We start from the raw sequence: 12,951 nt of genomic DNA, 5'->3' as shown, positions 1-12,951 counted from the left end.
GGAAAGTGAAAATCAAACCCACACCAAAATATTGTCCAGAGGTTTATTTGCTGTCCACCTCTTCCTCGTCCTCATCTCATTCAGTCTCTGCAAATACATTTTCCCATTGATCGAAACGCAGTGTTTTCTTTGCAGCGGGAGCAGGTGCTGCTGCTGCTTCTGTTACTGCTGTTGCTGCTGCTGCTGCTGCTGTTACTGCTGCTGCTGCTGCGGCTGTGCTCTGTGCAGTATCGTTGGCATTTTGCTGGCAGTGATGTCTGAGTGGTTCTGCCCAAACAGCACAAGATTGTGCTCGCTGCCCCCTCACTGAGAGGATCGCAGAGGAACTCGCGACTGTTCAATGTCCTAGCTCCCAAATGGTGGAACAAGCTCCCCATCAACATCCGGACAGCGGAAAGCCTCCACATCTTCCGCCGCCGACTAAAAACACATCTCTTCCGACTCTACCTTGACTAAAACGACGACGACAAAAAAAAATAAAAAATAAAAAAATAAACTTATACATCGCACTTATGACTAGCACTTCATAGTTTGGCTTACTTGAAGCTCTTTCTTACTTCTAGCTCTTATTTGTACCCAAATGTTTAAATGCACTTATTGTAACTCGCTTTGGATAAAAGCGTCTGCTAAATGACATGTAATGTAATGTAATGATGCAGAATAGGATATTTGTCCCCCTCCAGTTCACGGTGAGCATCATAAAAGGCTCCAAAAATGACACTAACATGCACAAAGTGTCGGGGGTTACGCACGCAGTGGCGTCAGCTCCACCCCTCTTCAGATTTACTCTTCACCACACTGAACAGTGTGTTTTATGAGAGGAAAAAAGGAAACCCAAGGCCCGTCCCCAACAATTTGCATATTTTTTCGGCTCCGGGCAGGTTTGGCGGGCCAGCCCGACCTGTTGAGATCTCTACTACGGACACGACAACAAGTTTACATACAAAGTCAATGCACAGATGCAATTTTATCGTCAGCCAGGTCAAGCGATGCAATAGACACAATTGGCAATGACGCAATCGCATCTACTGCACAAATCGCGATTCTGACTGACTTCACAGAGAAGATACAAATCAGATGTCTCTCGTGTTATCTGAAGAAAGATGATGTCCACCAACATTCCTACAGTTTATACATTGTCTGGTTCAGGTGATGTGTTCAGGTGCTGATGTGTTCAGGTGCTGATGTGTTCAGGTGCTGATGTGTTCAGGTACTGATGTGTTCAGGTGCTGATGTGTTCAGGTGCTGCATTCACTGACATTAAGATCAGACTTAACTGCTGTGTTACATTGATTACACATGTGTTTTCAGTGCAGCTAAAGGTCAGACTTCATAGGTCTGTGGCTCAGGTTTCACCTGCAGCTGCTTGGCGTGTTGAAATTGTTGTTGCTTCACGGATGTTGAAACAGATGTAGACGGTTGTTCTTCATCATTGGACTGTGGTCACCTAGTTCTGCAAAGTATTGCCACTTTTTACGAGACAAGGCAACTGCTGTTGGCTAACAACGCGCCATACAGGAAGTTGCAGGTTTTCAAAGTGTGTTCGTTAAACACACTGATCTTCAACTGCGGCCGCTCGACACCTTTGATGCCACAGCACAACGTTACCTAACAGCTGTGAGGCTGAGGGCGTGGCCATGTTTATTCTTCAATTACACACTGAGGTTTAATTTCAATAAGGGTTAAAGGTCAAACACCTTAATGTCCTCATGACTGAGGATGTCAGCTGGAGACACAAACAACACAAAAGGACATTTTTAAGACTTTCAAAGACATTTAATGCTCGTCAGGTCATGAGTCAAAAATCAATGTTTCTTGTTTGAAAGTTTGACTAAACAAATGTATCAAATTCTTGCTTCTGTCATGTTACTTGCTGCAGTTGGAGGTCAGCGAAGCTCACACATGCATGATATTGGACAGTGCAGGGATATAAACAGGTGAGGTCAAACAGGAGAGGTCAAACACATAAGGTCAAACAGGTAAGGTCAAACAGGAGAGGTCAAACACGTATGGTCAAACAGGTAAGGTCAAACACGTTAGATCAAACAGGTAAGGTCAAACAGGTAAGGTCAAACAGGTGTCTTGTGGCCAGAATGATGGTTTGAAGGAGGAATGGAAGTCTTCAGGCCACACGGTTGGTGTAGTGGTTTAAACTCTTGCCTTTAGAGTAAGAAGACCCCGGTTCAAGCCCCAGTTGGAACAAGGGTCTTTCTGCATGGAGGTCACATGTTCTCCCCATGTGTGCGTAGGTTTTCTATGGCTTCCACCCACAGTCCCAAAACATGCAATATGGGGATTAGGTAAATTGGTACCTCTAAATTGACCATAATGTGAATGGTTGTGTGTGTGGCCCTGTGATGGACTGGCCAACTGTCCAGGGTGTGACCCCGCCTACCAGGGTATGACCCCGCCTATTGCTCTATCTCATCTGAGATTGGTATCTGTCTGTGACATGTTCATGTGTTCATCGGTATCCGCCTGTGACATGTTCATGTGTTCATCGGTATCCGTCTGTGACTTGTTCATGTGTTCATCGATATCTGTCTGTGACGTGTTCATCGGTATCCATCTGTGACATGTTCATGTGTTCATCGGTATCTGTCTGTGACATGTTCATGTCTTCATCAGTATCCGTCTGTGACATGTTCATGTGTTTGTCACTGAAACAGTTGAGATAATAAAGTGTATTTGAATGATGATGGGCCACACGGTGGTGTAGTGGTTAGCACCTTGCAGCGAAAAGACCCGGGTTCGAGCCCCGGTTGGAAAAAGGGCCTTTCTGCATGGAGTTTGCATGTTCTCTCCGTGTGTGCATGGGTTCTCTCCGGGTACTCCGGCTTCCTCCCACAGTCCAAAAACATGCAATGTGGGGATAGGTAAATTGGACACTCTAAATTGACCATAGGAGTGAGTGTGAGAGTGAATGGTTGTTTGTCTCTATCTGTGTGTGGCCCTGCGATGGACTGGCGAACTGTCCAGGGTGTACCCCGCCTATCTCCCGATGTAGCTGAGATTGGCACAGCACCCTCCAGCAGAGGATAAAGTGGTAGATGATGACTGACTGACTGACTGAATGATGATGATGAGACAAGTTATTAAAAGTAAACAAGGAGAACATTGACCATGCCGCTTCTTCTCCACAGACCATAAATATGGTTGCCACACAAACACAGAGATGATGTGAAAACCTTTCTGTCAATGAGAGAAAAAAAACAGCTGCTTGTAGTTTTTTGACAAACACACATTGGGATTGTTTTGACATTCATGTTAAAAGACATTCATTCAGTTTTCTTAATGTCATGTAAACATGTTAGTCCAGCTAGTCTTAGTCAGACTAACATACCTGGATAATGTGATTCATAGTCTGATTACTCCTGCATGTAACACTTAATCAGACTTGTCATTCTGCACACGCACCAAAATGTCCTCCGAGGACGAAATGTAAACTTCAGTACAGCAACATCTCTGTAAGACATGAAAGACCCTCATCTCTGTAGGACATGAAGGTTCCTCATCCCTGTAGGACATGAAGGGTCCTCTCTACTAAGGATCTCCCACAATGCATTTCACTAACATACATCAGAGATCTTGGGCTACACGGTTGGTGTAGTGGTTAGCGCTCTTGCCTTTGCAGTAAGAAGACCCAGGTTTGAGCCCTGGTTGGAACAAGGGTCTTTATGCATGTTTGCATGTTCTCCCCTTGTGTGTGTGGGTTTTCTCCGGGTCCTCTGGCTTCCTCCCACAGTCCAAAAACATGCAATGTGGGGATTAGGTAAATTGGACACCCTAAATTGACCATAGGTGTGAGTGTTGTCTCTATGTGTGTGTGGCCTGCGATGGACGAGCAAACTGTCCAGAGTGTACCCCGCCTGTTGCCCGATGTCAGCTGAGATTGGCACAGCACCCCCCGCGACCCTCTGGTGGAGGATAAAGCGGTAGATGATGGATGGATGGACATCAGAGATCTTCAGTCCATACACATGTTTAATTTGCAGATTTGTGTTCAATATTCAATAATTAGCTCTGATCTTCTCTGACTCTGAGGTTATCATTGTGACCTCTGACGTGTGCGTGTCAGCCCTTTTCACTTCCACTCGCTCCATGGATGCTGATGTCCTCTGGATGCTGATGTCCTCTGGATGCTGATGTGCATGTGTGTGGTAACTTTCATGGCCTACTGTGGTTCCCACTGTTGCTTCTTTTTCCCATCACTCACACTTCCTCTTCCTGTCCTCCACCCACACACACACATGCACACACACACACGTACACACATACATATACACACACATTACAACAATGAAGACTTTTCATGTTTTACTCGACTATAACAAAATATAAGGTTTTTATTTAAATTCTTACAAAAGAAAAGTGTGTTTTTGTCTCTTCCTCTTCTTGTTTTCAAGTGTTTATGTAACAATTTGTGTGTGTGTGTGTGTGTGTGTGTGAGAGAGAGAGACCACAGAAACAGGAAGTGTGTTTAGCTTCTGTTCAGCTCCTGCAGCCACATGCTTCCTGTGGCCATCGGGGGATCAGTTTCCCATCATCCTTCGCTCTTATCAACCCCCCTCCCCCACCACACAGTGGCTGTGTGTGTGTACAGATGTGCTCACTGATTAGATCTGACCTCAGATCAAGTTGTTGCTCTTATTTAAGTTGTGGTGATTGTTGCTGTAACAGACGTGTGTGTGTGTGTGTGTCACAGAGAGGAAGAGAGAGGAAGATGTGAAAGAAAAGAAGAAGAAGAGAAAGAGGAAAATGAGGAGAGGAAGAGTCTGTAGAGTTTTAAGTTTGTTTGTGTGTGTAAATAGTTGTAGTTTAGTTTCAGAGCTGATGTATCACACACACACACACACGGACGCAGTATCACCATGACAACAGCTCAGTCGCTCCTCCTGCTCCAGACTCACCACTAATCTGTCAACATGACTCACCTGTGAGGCTGACCACACATCAACAACACACACACATACAGAGAGGTTACACCGAGTCTTTTGTTGCCACGACGATGGGTCGTCCACCCAACTAACGACTCTAAGACACTAAAGCTGCGGCTTTACCAAGTCGGGCGAGTTTTTGAGGCCTGTGAAGAAACTGACAAAAGAACAGTACAGTTCTGTTGATGATGATAATAATAATATTAATAATAACAATATTATATCATCATCATTATTATTATTATTATTATCATTATTATTATCATATACTTTTATTTTAGGTGCCTTTCAAAGCACTTGAGGTCCCCTTACAGACAGAGTGGAGAAATACAACAGTATTACTGTACATTAAAATGAATCAAAAGTTCATGTATTACATCATTATATATCTGGAGCCTGTGGTACACAGGGTTAGGCTCTGGGTGTCGCCAAAGTAAAGCGAATGGACCGAGAAATATTTACTTACTTTACCAGCAAGTACCAGCACCAAACTGCTGTGTTTATTTTGTAATGACTGCATTTCTGTGCTAAAAGAGCACATTCACAGCCGGGGAGAAATGTCCATGCAAGGACATGGTCTCTCTCTCTCTCTCTCTCTCTCTCTCTCTCTCTCGCTCTCTCTCTCTCTCTCGAAATCTCTCTGCTCGGCTGTGATGCGTTCACTGATGCTCGTAAAATCCACTCACTCTCCTCTCAGTATTGCCGCACATGTACACATTGTCTTGTCTCTAATATGAATAGGGAGAATCTAGCTTTGTCCATATATTAGTGGTTAGGACCCTGTGGTGTGTGAAGTAGGGTCAAATCAGTGATTGTCACAAACCTCTGTCTGTCTGTCTGTCTGTGTGTCTGTCTGTCTTGTGAAGGACAAACGTTGCAACATGCGAGCTTGTCTCTGCCGTCAGAGTCTTGTGAGAGTTGTGTGAAGTTATTTGTGTTACTGTGCTCTTGTTTACTTCTGTGCTCCTGTGTTACGTGTTCATGCTGTCACTGACACTTAGCTTCAGATTCACTCATTCATTTCATTAACTGTTAAACTGCCTTCTGTCTTCACCTTCTCTTGGGTCCAGCACCTTGTCATGACAACAGAAGCAGAATAATTAAAAAAAGTGACTGAAAGTGAATCACAGAATGTTTCAGTCGTTCAGTCACTGAAGTGAAATCCCAGTGAACGTGGTGCTGTCTCTGAATCCAGCACTCCTCTGAGAAAACACATTTCCTTCGCTAAATGCTGGAGATGAACACATGTTGTCAGGATTTTTAAGTCTTTTTAACTTTGATCTACAGTTGGACATTGTTATCTTTGACGTCGTGATCGTGACTCTTCAGTGACGACGCTCTCTAACCAATCAGAGGCCGGCAGTCTGATGATGTCACATGTTAGTATCAGCTGAAACTCATCAGAGCAGGAAGTAAAAAAAACACAGCAAGTTCTATCACTGATGGAGGAGAAGAACACACACACACTCACACACACACAGAGTACAGTAGGCTGACAGATGGTCATGCATACATTTTTACTTTGTGGTAGATAGCATTGTTACATGCCTGAGTGAAAACCACCTTCAGTTACGCTGTGTCTCTTCCATCTCATCCTCATCTTCCTCCTGGTGGCGCTGTGGTTTCCTGCTGTGTGTCTGCAGGAGCTGATAACATCTCACTCTGCTGGACTTCCTCATCACACCAACACTGAAGATACTGACACAGTTCATGTGCTCACGGTTCATGTGCTCACGGTTCATAAGTTCACGGTTCATGTGCTCACGGTTCATGTGCTCACAGTTCATGTGCTCACGGTTCATGTGCTCACAGTTCATGTGTTCACAGTTGTGCTGGTGAGCGCCACAGGACAAACACACACACAATGTTTTTCTTTTTATGGTACAGTGCCCGGGTGCATTATGGGATTTGCATTTGAAGGAAAATATAGGTCCATTCAAACACGTGTAATATTTCTGTTATAACACACCCCATGACCTTTGACCTTACTCCCGCTCAGTTCTCAGACTCTGCTGAGTGATCTGGATCCTGGTTCTGGATCGTTCTTTTGGCTCAGACTGAGCATAGAATCTGATCTGGTATCTGGACTCACTCAGTCTCTGAACAACTGTGACCTTTGACATCTCCTCTGGGGTAAACTTCTAACCACGAATGTGAAAACCTTTTCTGTGTGTGTGTGTGTGTGTGTGTGTGTGTGTGTGTGAACAGTGTTAATGATTGAATGTGTGGCGCAGGTCCAGAGCTCCACAAACATCCACGGTCTGCTTGTGTGCCATGTTTGCTGTTCCCCCACCATGGGCTCAGGTTACACACACACTCACACACTCACAACACTCACACACACACAGCTCAGTTTGAATATTCCATGTCATAAATGTTATCATATGTTGACTCAGGAAATGATGCCTGACCAATCTCTGCCTCACAAACCGCTTCAGTCAACACAAGTATTCGACTGCACTGCACACGTTACATTATATAACATGATGTTAAGTTATGTTACATTATGTTAAGTTAGATTACATTATGTTACGTTATATTACATTATGTTACGTTATATTACATTATGTTACGTTATATTACATTATGTGACGTAATATTACTGTAACCCACATGGTTACTAAACCCATATATGTAATATAAAAGTGGTTACCATGCTTCACCACAAGGGGGCGCACCAGCCCCTTTCCCACTGTCAAGTGTGTGCCCCTCTCTGACCCGAGACACTCACTTGAGAGATCCCATTAGTGAGTAAGTTGAATGAACATCGGCAAGAAATACAACCTTAGAGGTCGAAAATCCCTGATTTATCACATCAAAGCACTGGGTAAGAAGTAATTCGCTTATTAAGAACGAGTATTGTGTTTCATGCCGTTTTACCGTGTGAACCCTCTGAGAGAACTCCGGGAAGCATGGCTGCTACATGCTAAGAGGCTAAGCCTCGTAATTAGCTTGTAATGTAGTTGTTGTGTGAAAGACACTTTTGTTAAACCAGTCGGAACTACAGCATGATTGTTTCCTAATGTTTGAAGTCAAGTCAAATTTTATTTATATAGCACATATACAAACGGCTGAGCCGCAACCAAAGTGCTTCACAGAAAGTGCTTAAGTGCTTAAGTGCTAAATACAAAAAGCCATAAAAAGAAAAGAAAAGAAAGAAAAAAAAAGGGTTCAAAGACAAAGACTGATTTAGACAATTTAAAAAGTAACTAAGGGACACTTTCAGGCGCTTTAAAAAAGACAAAAAAGAAAAGAAAGAAAAGAAAAGGGTTAAAAGACAAAGACTGAGTTAGACAATTTAAAAAGACACAAGTCAAAGGCAAGGGAAAAAAGGTGGGTCTTTAACTGGGATTTAAAAATATTTAAAAACTGGGCTGCCCGGACGTGTAGAGGGAGGGAGTTCCAGAGTCTGGGGGCTGCCACAGCGAAGGCTCGGTCCCCCCTGGTTTTTAGCCTGGTCCTGGGCACTTCCAACAACAGTTGGTCAGTTGACCGGAGTGCTCTAGAAGGGATGTGGTGGTGGAGAATATCAGACAGGTAGGTGGGGGCCAGACCATGGAGGGATTTGTCAGGACAGTCAGGAGAAGTTTGAAATCAATGCGGTAGCGGATGGGGAGCCAGTGGAGTGATGCAAGGACCGGGGTGATGTGATCTCGCTTCTTAGTACAGGTGAGGAGTCGGGCGGCTGAGTTTTGAACTAACTGCAGGCGGCGGAGTTGTGATTGGTCGATGCCGGTGTATAGGGCGTTGCAGTAGTCCAGTTGAACCCACCATGGTCTTATCTATATGACTGTGAACAGTGTAAGCCTACTCTGAAAAGATCGCTAGCTAAGTTAGCACGATGCTAGCGCTAATCGTGACAATCGGAATGCTCTCCTTGGGATGTGGTATGTTCATGCAATATCGGAAAATGAGAAAGATTGCTATGGGCTATGGTTGGGCTCCGCTCCGACGTCTCCACAACCCTCGAGTACGTGACAAGAATGGGGAAGCTAAGCGAGGCCAAAGCTATATATGAGATGGATGACTAAAGGGAAAAAACTAAAACAAAAAACAACGAAACGGGCTCTCCAAGTTAATAGTTAGCCTGATGAATTGATCTCTATTGATTGGATCACTTTGTGACTTTGGGACGTTGTAACATGCCAGGCAACATTCAAGACTGTCACTCACGACGGAATAATATGGACACATGTACAGACATACACGTAGTCTGATTGACTGTCTAGAGCTAGACTGCATCTCTGAGTGCTACCTGCTGCTGAAACATGTTTTGTCAAACTGTCATAAGAAAAAAAAGAAAATTAGTATGATGAAATGATGTATTCTGTGGGTAATGGGGGCGGGACTAGATAAGCTTTTGCTTCTCCCGTTTTCCCTTTCGGTTATGTTTATTGTGTGAACTACACTAAGATGATGTGTGATGATGATTGATATAACTGACATGACCGAAATAAACATAAATAAATAAAATCGCGAGTGGCGCTCCTGCTACGCTAGCTCAGATCTTCATGAGTGTTATCAGTGTGGCTAAGTAAGATAACCTGCCACTACTGTAGTTAAACGAGAGAGAAACAGCATGTGATGCATCTTTGTGTTGATATTGTTCTTTGATAAATGTGATGAACATTTGTGTGTGTTATTGCACTGAAGCTGTTTAAATATACATTCACGTTTTAAAATGGTTAAAAGGGTTAAAATGGTTAAAACCCTAACCCTAACCCATTCAGAGTGAAAAATGGACGAAGAATGGTGTCATGTGATTAATGGTAACGGTTATGTTTTCTGCGCTCTATGTTTGGATTGGTTTATTTGCTGGAGTGTAGATTGATTCAGATTCTGAACCTGCGGCGGTTCAGTGGCGAGCCAGGTAGGACGATCGATTGGACAGAACCGTGGGATCCACTCCAGAGAACGCCAGAGATCATATAATAATACAATACACCTATTTTACTCTCACTGCTGTACAAACATCTCTTTTTGTTTTGTTTAGTTGTTGGTCACTGCTTTGATGGTCAATATTGGACATTACAGCCATGTTTTTGAGCCTAAAATGAAGTAGTGCAGTGTTATGTTACATGATATTACATTATGTGTCACTCACACTGACTCTGCTCATGTGGACTTTACTTTGTTGTCTGTTGTTTTGTTGTGTCGTCACTTGCGTTTTCTGTTGTGTTCATGGACCACAGGTTGATCACTACCTTGGTTCGGGTTAGCTCTGATAAATCCAGCTTGCAGGTCCATGTGGACTTTACTCTCTCAGGAGGCGATGATGGCGTTTCAGACCTTTGAGCTGTTACATAAAGTCAAAGCCTCTTTTCTTCTCACATGGAAGCTACAAGACTGAGGGGGTCAAAGGTCATAGTGATGGTCAGGTGACTGATCCCTAAATCACACAATGACATGTTGGCTAAAGATGTGAGTTATTAATAATCATTAAATTATCTGTTTGCAGTTACATGACATTTCAAAATGGAGAATCACAGTCCTCACACAGTGGACATCACAGACCTGAGACGAGCCACTGCGGTGCTAGTCCCAGACGTCCTCAGAGACGACGGTAACCTGACTTTTGTTTTTGGAGCACCAAAGAACCACAGGCTCCAGAAAGTAGAAACATAAACACATGTTGCATAAATAAACGGAGACGCTTTAAATAGACGTAAACACAGAGAGAGAGAGGACATGTGGACGCAGTGGGTCTGTCTTCTGTGTCCACTGTCACTGGAACATTTCCTGCATGTGTGAGTGTGACATTAATAGAAAGTTCTTCTGTCTTTTTGCTGACTGGGGCATGTTTACCCATAATGCCGCGCAGGTTGGACCCTGACAGACAAAGAAAACCAGAAGTGAAAGTGGACAGATGTTTCCATGAGTCTCAGTCAGCAGTTTGATGTGAGACAGGGAGACGGACATGTCCACTCCCAGTTTAACGCCTCCCTCTGTGTTGTCCTTTAAAGGGACACAAGAAAAACTCATTTTATTCACTTAACAAAATCAGATCTACTTTAAGTCTCTGATATTTACATCACATGATCACGTCTTTGTCTCACTGTCAGACAGACTTTGGTAAACCACTCACTCACACACACACACACACACACACCAAAGTCCATTTTTATTTCAGCTGCTCCTCTGTTGCCTCGTGTGGTCACTTTGTGTCACTGACGTCAATCTGAATGTTGGATTTAAAACAGTGAAGGGACAAAAGAAGACATTTGAACTTAGTGATGGAGCAGTGTGTGTGTGTGTGGCAGCTGTGGAGTTTGGTGTGGGAGAGTGAGTGATTTACAAAGTTAAATCAGGCTTCAGCAGATAAGGAATGTCTCTGTGTTTTGACGTTTATTGCCGTGGAAACCAGAGGTGGGAGGGACCTGGGGGGGGGGGGGGCGTCGCAGTGCTGCTGATTCAGCAGAAATGTGACCACAGTGAAGAATTCATCACGTGTTTTTAATGTTGTTCTTCTCTGCAGGTTTTCAGCTGAGGAAGATGATGAGGAAGAACACACACACACTCACAGTATCTGTATGTATGTGTGTGAGGAATGCTGAGTGTGTGTTTCATGGCAGAACTCCCAGAATTCCACTAAAGACACATACACAGGATTGACCCTCTCTTCACTGTCAGGTGAGTCTCATGTTTGTCTCATGTCTTAAGTGTCTCACTTGCAGAGTCTCATGTCTTCCTGGGGTGGGGTAGCTCAGTGGTTAGGACTGGTACCCTGTGTGCCAGAGACTTCATGGTCGCAAGTTCAACTCCACCCCTGGCAGGTTGTACTCAATTCCCTTGTAAGTCGCTTTGGATGAAAGCGTCTGCTGAATGACATGTAATGTAATGCCTGAAGGTGGCAGGGACAGCCACATGTCTCTGTTGAAGTTTGATTGTCAAATTAATCACCTGCTCAGAGATAAACTGAAGTTCAAACCTTTTTTGTATCATGACCTCTGACCCCAATTCGAGGTCAGATGTCACAGATTCTGTCCTCTTCAGAAGACGGATGTAAGTTTGTTTACCTTCACAGTTTCCACTGCACTTCCTGTAATCTTCCTCAGAAGTGACACGAGATGTTGCTGTGACCTCTGATCTTATGTCCAGGTTGGAGTGACGGTGACAAGGTCTACCAGCCGAGTCCCAGGTGTAGGACAGCTGGTATAGTCCCTCATCCCTGTTTATTGCCTCATGGACATGTTTTCTTATTTCCAGTCTCAGTGTTATTAAAACTTTTTAATCACTTGATCAAACTTACCACCTGTCCATCTGTCCATCACCTGACGTCCACCTCCATTGTTTCCATGGAAACCCTGCTGTGTTTCTCCCCCCCCCCTTACTGTTTCTGGGTGAGCGTGGCTCCTGGACGGTGTCATTAAAACGTCCCTGTGGTTAAAACGTCCTGCAGCTCCGGCTCCAGCAGACAGACGAGTGTTGTTTCAGTGAAACCTCAGAGTTTACAGAGAGATGTTTCTAAAGTAGCAGCATTTTTATATAAATGATTTTATCGTCCTCTGTATAAATAAATAAATATATATGTATACATAATTCTCAGCATTTTGTTTCAGCTCAAACTATTTTTAGTTATTTTCTTTTACAGCCTAAGAATAAACACGGAGAACAATATGGACACCGCCGGGCGCCAGCCTTATGCCACATGTTCACCACTGATTGTGTGAGATTAGCAGACACGGGACAGACTTTAACTGTAACCCCTAAAGTTTTCAAAATAAAGTCTCTGTTTTTGTTCACCTCCACAGTTTTCAGAATAAAAGACTTATTGCTGTTAAACAGATGAAGTTCATGAATCTAAAATCCTAAAGTAAACACGAGACATCCAGCTTGTCCCTTGCTGAGTTGTGTCCTCTCGAAGACTTCCTGCTCTTCACTATTGGACAGAGTCCAGATGTCTGAACATCATGAGACAGAGACAGCTGGTTGTCCTCCTCCTCCTGACCTCACACACACATAAACACAAGTCACTTCTTCATGTGTCCAGTGAAACGTCCAACATGTGCTTTTT

The sequence above is a fragment of the Solea solea genome, chromosome 5 (genome assembly GCF_958295425.1).
Source record: "Solea solea chromosome 5, fSolSol10.1, whole genome shotgun sequence".
NCBI lineage: Eukaryota > Metazoa > Chordata > Actinopteri > Pleuronectiformes > Soleidae > Solea > Solea solea.
The sequence above is the reverse complement of the archived record's forward strand: the minus strand, read 5'-3'. Positions refer to the sequence as shown.